General features: G+C 45.1%; 1 protein-coding gene across 2 annotated transcripts in view; it reads left to right on the top strand.

The window, feature by feature from the left end:
* Nucleotides 1-862: 862 nt before the first annotated feature.
* The window catches only part of gnpda2 (glucosamine-6-phosphate deaminase 2), a 43,097-nt gene continuing 37,959 nt past the window's right edge, over nt 863-6,000 (top strand). Inside the window, exons 1-2 of one of the 2 annotated variants that reach the window (XM_070870192.1) lie at nt 863-950; nt 4,023-4,148. The gene's annotated coding sequence lies outside the window, so the exon portion shown is untranslated. The remainder of the gene's footprint in view (nt 951-4,022; nt 4,149-6,000) is intronic. The other variant, XM_070870182.1, reaches the window with a different exon arrangement.

Genomic DNA, 6,000 nt, shown 5'->3' with positions numbered 1-6,000 from the left:
GTCCTCCCATGGGATTTGCAGGATCTTGTGGAGACATCGCTGGTGGTATTTCTCCAGCGACTTGAGGTGTCTACTGTACATGGTCCACGTCTCTGAGCCTACAGGAGGGCGGGTATAACTACAGCACTGTAGACCATGAGCTTGGTGACAGTTTTGAGGGACTGGTCTTCAAACACTCTTTTCCTCAAGCGGCCAAAGGCTGCACTGGAGGCGGTGTTGGATCTCGTCGTCAATGCCTGCTGTTGTTGATAGGAGGCTCCCGAGATAGGGGAAGTGATCCACGTTGTCCAGGGCCACACCATGGATCTTGATGTCTGGGGGGCAGTGGTGTGCGGCGAGGACAGGCTGGTGGAGGACCTTTGTCTTACTAATGTTAAGGGAATAAGGGAATAAGGTGTTATGGAGAGCGGGCAGGGAATTGGAGCTGAGTCCATGATTAGATCAGCCATGATCGTATTAAATGACGGAGCAGACTCGAGGGGTCGTATGGCCTTCTGCTCCTATTTCGTATGTTCTTAAATCCCCTGGGAGGACTGATGCACCAACCTCTGCTAGAAGCTGGCTTTTAATGCTGGCCTCCCAGTTTGCTGTTATTTATGACCTTATGATGAAGTTTTTATTGCACTTGTCCTTCTTCACAATGTGAAATACCTTGGGATGTTTTTCTCGGTGAAAGGCGGTATAATGAATGTAAATATTGTTGCTGATAATCAACACAACAGAAGCAGAAGCAGTTTCTGGTTTCAAAGTACGACAGCCCCGCGCTGCAGCCCGTGATTGGGCGAGGGGTGGCCACGTGATCGCTGCGGTGTCCCGTGACCCGGCTGCTGGAGCGGCGGTCACGTGATCTCCGCGGAGTCCCGTGACCCGGCTGTCACGTGATCTCCGCGGAGTCCCGTGACCCGGCTGTTGGAGCGGCGGCGGCCGAGACGGAGACGGAGACTGAGAAAGTGAGTAACGGAGCGGTGGCAGGCCGCCCTGCAGGACCTGAGCTTCTGATGCAGTGCGGCCCTTGGGTTTGCAGCCTCTTCCGATGGTACAGGTGGATGAAGTTGGTTCTGGTCCGAGGAGACTTCTTGTACTCCGGCCCAGAAAGTGGTTGCTGCGTGTGGGATCTTGCTTTGGATAAAATGCCAACAGGATTACACTTCAAAAGCAACTAGTTGTGTAAAACTTCTTCCGAGACATAATGGGTCGCTTCCTTTAAGCTTTGGAGTCATTAGTTTAACAGCCTACTCCTGTCTGCCAAAATTGCTCACTGTTGCAGAATCATACAAAGACTAACTGTGTTCTTAAACTCTCCTCCCCTGTCTCCACATTCCCCTCCAATGACCAGTGCAAGGAGCTCATGGACTTTTGTCTCTAAGATTGAGATCATCTGACCACTGGGCCAAACTTCCCTTAATGTTCCCTCCTGCCCTAGCCCTGAACTTGCATCTTTCTTCAGTTTCTTTCCCTCTTGACTATTTCTCCATGCTGATCTTGTCCATGAACCCACTTCCTGCTCCCTCAACCCTATTCCCACCCAAATCCGTGCTCATCTTTCCTGGAACAGTACCGAAATGGTTCTCATCAAAGTCGCAAATGACTGACCGAGGTAAACTATCCCTCCCTGTCCTTGACCTGTCTGCAGCCTTTGACATGGTTGACCACTCCATCCTTCTCCAACACCTCCACCGACATCCAGCTGGGTGGGACTGCACTCGCCTGGTTTCATTCTTATCTATTTAATTGTAGCCAGAAAATCACCTGCAATGGCTTCTCTTCTCATCCTGCATTGTTACCTCTGGTGTCCCCCAAGGATCTATCCTTGGCCCCTTCCTATTTCTCAACTGTATGTTACCCCTTGATGACATCATCTGAAAACGGTGTCAGTTTCCACATGTATGCTGATTACACCCAGCTGTACCTCACCACCACTTTTCTCGACCCCTCTACGGTTTCTAAATTGTCTGACATCCAATACTGGATTAGTAGAAATTTTCTCCAATTAAGTATTGGGAAGACCAAAGCCATTGTCTTTAGCCCCTGCCCCACACACTTCCCTAGCCAGCGACTCCATCCCTCTCCCCAACTCCTGTCTGAGGCAGAACCAGACTGTTCGCAACCTTGGTGTCATATTTGACCCGAAATGAGCTTCCGACCACATATCCGTGCCATAATTAAGACAGCCTATTTCCAACTCTGTAACATTGCCCATCTCCATCCCTGCATCAGCTCATTCATCTGCTGAAACCTTCATCCATGCTTTTCTTACCTCTAGATTTGAATATTGCAACGGACTCGTGACTGGCCTCCCACATTCTGCTCTATGTAAACTTGAGGTCATCCAAAACTTGGCTGCCTAACTGCCACCAAGTTCCATTCACTCATTACCCCTGTACTTACTGATCTTCACTGGCTCCCAGTTAAGCAATGCCTTGATTTTAAAATTCTCATTCATGTTTTTAATTTCCTCCATGACCTCTCCCCTCCCTATCTCTGTGATTTCCTTCAGCCCATGACCGCCCGAGATATCAGTGCTCCTTAAATTCTGCCCTTTTGAGCATTCTTGATTATAATCGCTCAACCATTGGTGGCCACGCCTTCTGTTGCCGAGGCACTAAGCTCTGGAACTCACTCCCTAAACCTCCACCTCTCTACCTCTCTCCTTTTAAGACGCTACTTAAAACATACCTCTTTGACCAAGCTTTTGGTCATCTGCCTGAATTTCCTTTTGTGTGGCTCGGTGTGAAATGTTGTCTTATAATACTCCTGTGAGGCACCTTGGGACGATTTACTATGTTAAAGGTGCTATATAAATACAAGTTGTTTATCAAGGTGTTCAGTGATTTCTTGCTGATACTAAAGTGCAGGGCAGAAGCCATGATCTCACCACCTGTCCAATTTTGAATTTGGCCAAAGATGCCAATCCTTGGGCGAAGCTTATACTGTGACCTACAGTTAGTGATTTTTTTTGTGTACTTGTTGAGTGTTGCATCATCCCTAGGGGTTATTTCTGAGGCTACATAACCTGGAATTTGGAAAAGAACAAAACTTCTGTACATTTCAAATCCCTGAGGTATTTGCATATTGTTCTCACTTCTAATAGTGCAATTGGGCTGCCTGCCTCAGCTAAGGGGAGGAATTTGACAGCAAAGCCTAACTGCTGTGTGAGTGCACCAGCATTGTGGGAGCCAAGAGTACGATAAAGTGGAAAATGGTGCCACTTTCTCCAGAGGAGGCTAGTTTCCTGAAAGCAGTTGATCGCTCTGTGATCAATTGCATTCAGGAAATTTACCTTTTACAGTTACAATCCCCTCTCCCAAACCATTAGTAATGCTGGATGTCAGATGCCTTTGTGTCCTGGTGTCTGGTATCTTTTGTGTCCACTGTTACTTGGGCACAAATAGAGGTCAGTATGTAATTTGATGTATTTTTCTCATTTGCATGGTGTCATGCCTGCCCTTTGTGGGTAGGGGATGTTTATGCACCTGCCCCCAATTTCACAGGAATTTCAGATGGATGGATAAAGAGAGAGGTACTTGGTGTAACTGGATCCCATCCCTAATTCCTCCTCCACCTCAGATTGTGCAATTTGTTTGCCCCAAAATGGTGCAATTTCAGAGCTTTGATCTTGTAATGTCTTCCCCCATTTGGTTTGGACTTGGCAAAAGGTGATTATTTATAGTTGGATCAATGAGCCACCCTTTGGTGAAGCAAGGATTTGAGATACCACAGAGCTTTCTGTATGTGCAAGAAACCTGTTAGAATTAGCTTTCATAATTAGTGCCAATACAGATCGATCCTCCTGGTGTATGTAAACTATCTTATTCCAGGAAATAATGTATATGTATATATATATATATATATATATATGTGTGTGTGTGTGTGTGTGTGTGTGTGTGGATTAGAGCAACCGTATTAGTCAAATCCCATTAGTCAAGGAGGTCTTTAAATTATTTAATATAGGGTATGAGTGCTTGTATTGAAACTTCCTTCCCTGTGCTGCCATTCTTTAAAAGTTATTTTTTAAATTCTAGCCTAATGGATAGAATCAGACTCAATTCAAATTACTAGTGCATGTTGATGTGACCTCTGGTGCAGATTGAAGTGAGGGATGAGTGGAGAATCCACCACAGGTCGTCAGTAAACAAGACAGCTGTACTGTAAGTGAGAACTTGAAAGTGAAATTCTAAGTGCCGTCATAGTGTAGGACTCATAGCATGGTCGTGGACACACCAGTAATACTCCACACTCAGTACCATTATTACCTGGTCTCAATGAATATCTCTTTACCTTTTGTTAAGCATACATGCTTATTATTTTTTTTTAATGAATGGACTTTTGTGTTCGTGTTGGTGAGGAACACCCAGTATCAGCATCGAGCACACCCAGGTCAGATATTGCACCGTTATCTATAAGAGTAAAGTCCATGACTTGACACTGTGCCAAAATCCCAATCTCAGCAAAGTACCACCTCTTGTACAAATGTGATTTATCTATTGCTGCACACAAGTCAACTTTGTAGCTAAAGGAGACTACCAATTTAATACCAAATCAAGTGCAGGTTTTGTTTTGCCACACCCACTATGAACTGGGTTGACATACCCAAATTAATTTCACATCGGAACCTAGCCAGCAGAGCCACCTTTATTGATTCTGATGTGGATTTGAAGCCAAATTGAAAAGCTGAAAGAACATTGTCATTTTATTTGTGCTCACTAAAATGAGGGATGCCAGTAAAATGAGGTCATGCAGCAGAAGAAACAATTTCATTTTTGGAAACCAGTTTGAGTATCACATTAGGTATAGAAACATAGAAAATAGATACAGGAGTAGGCTATTCGGCTCTTCGTGCCTGCACCACCATTCAGTATGATCATGGCTGATTATGCAACTTCAGTACCCCATACCTGCTTTCTCTCCATGCCCCTTGATTCCTTTAGCCATAAGGGCCACATCTAACTCGCTTTTGTATATACCTAACAAACTGGCCTCAACAACTTTCTGTGGTAGAGAATTCCACAGGTTCACAATTCTGAGTGAAGAAGTTTCTCCTCATCTCAGTTCTAAATGGCTTACCCCTTATCCTTCCCCAATATCAGGAACATTCTTCCTGCATCTAACCTGTCCAATCCAGTCAGAATTTTATGTTTCTGAGATCCTGTCTCATTCATCTAAATTCCAGTGAATAATAAGTCTAGTCGATCCAGTCTATCTTCATAGTCTGGTGAACCTTCGCAGCACTCCCTCGATAGCAAGAATGTCCTTCCTCAGATGAGGAGACCAAAACTGTACACAGTATTCAAGGTGTGGCCTCACCAAGGCCCTGTACAACTGCAGTAAGACCTTCCTGCTCATATACTCAAATCCTCTTGCTATGAAGGCCAACATGCCATTTGCTGCCTTCACTGCCTATTGTACCTGCATGCCACCTTTCAATGACTGATGTACCATGACACCCAGGTCTCGTTGCACCTCCCCTTTTCCTAATCTGTCACCATTCAGATAATATTCTGCCTCCCTGTTTTTGCCACCAAAGTGGATAACCTCACATTTATCTACATTATACTGCATCTGCCGTGCATTTGCCCACTCACCTAACCTGTCCAAGTCACCCTGCAGCCTCTTAGCATCGTCCTCGCAGCTCACACCGCCACCCAGTTTAGTGTCATCTGCAAACTTGGAGATATTACATTCAATTCCTTCGTCCAAATCATCAATGTATATTGTAAATAGCTGGAGCCCCAGCACTGAACCTTGTGGTACCCCACTGGTCACTGCCTACCATTCTGAAAAGGACCCGTTTATTCCCACTCTTTGCTTCCTGTCTGCCAACCAGTTCTCTGTCCACGTCAATACATTACCCCCAAAACCATGTGCTTTAATTTTGCACAATAATCTCTTGTGTGGGATGTTGTCAAAAGCCTTTTGAAAGTCCAAATACATCACATCCACCTGTTCTCCCTTGTCCACTCTACTAGTTACATGGTCAAAACATTCTAGAAGATTTTTCAA

The sequence above is a fragment of the Pristiophorus japonicus genome, chromosome 2 (genome assembly GCF_044704955.1).
Source record: "Pristiophorus japonicus isolate sPriJap1 chromosome 2, sPriJap1.hap1, whole genome shotgun sequence".
Taxonomy (NCBI): domain Eukaryota; kingdom Metazoa; phylum Chordata; class Chondrichthyes; family Pristiophoridae; genus Pristiophorus; species Pristiophorus japonicus.
Note: the sequence above shows the minus strand (reverse complement) of the source record. Positions and strands in the feature narration are given on the sequence as shown.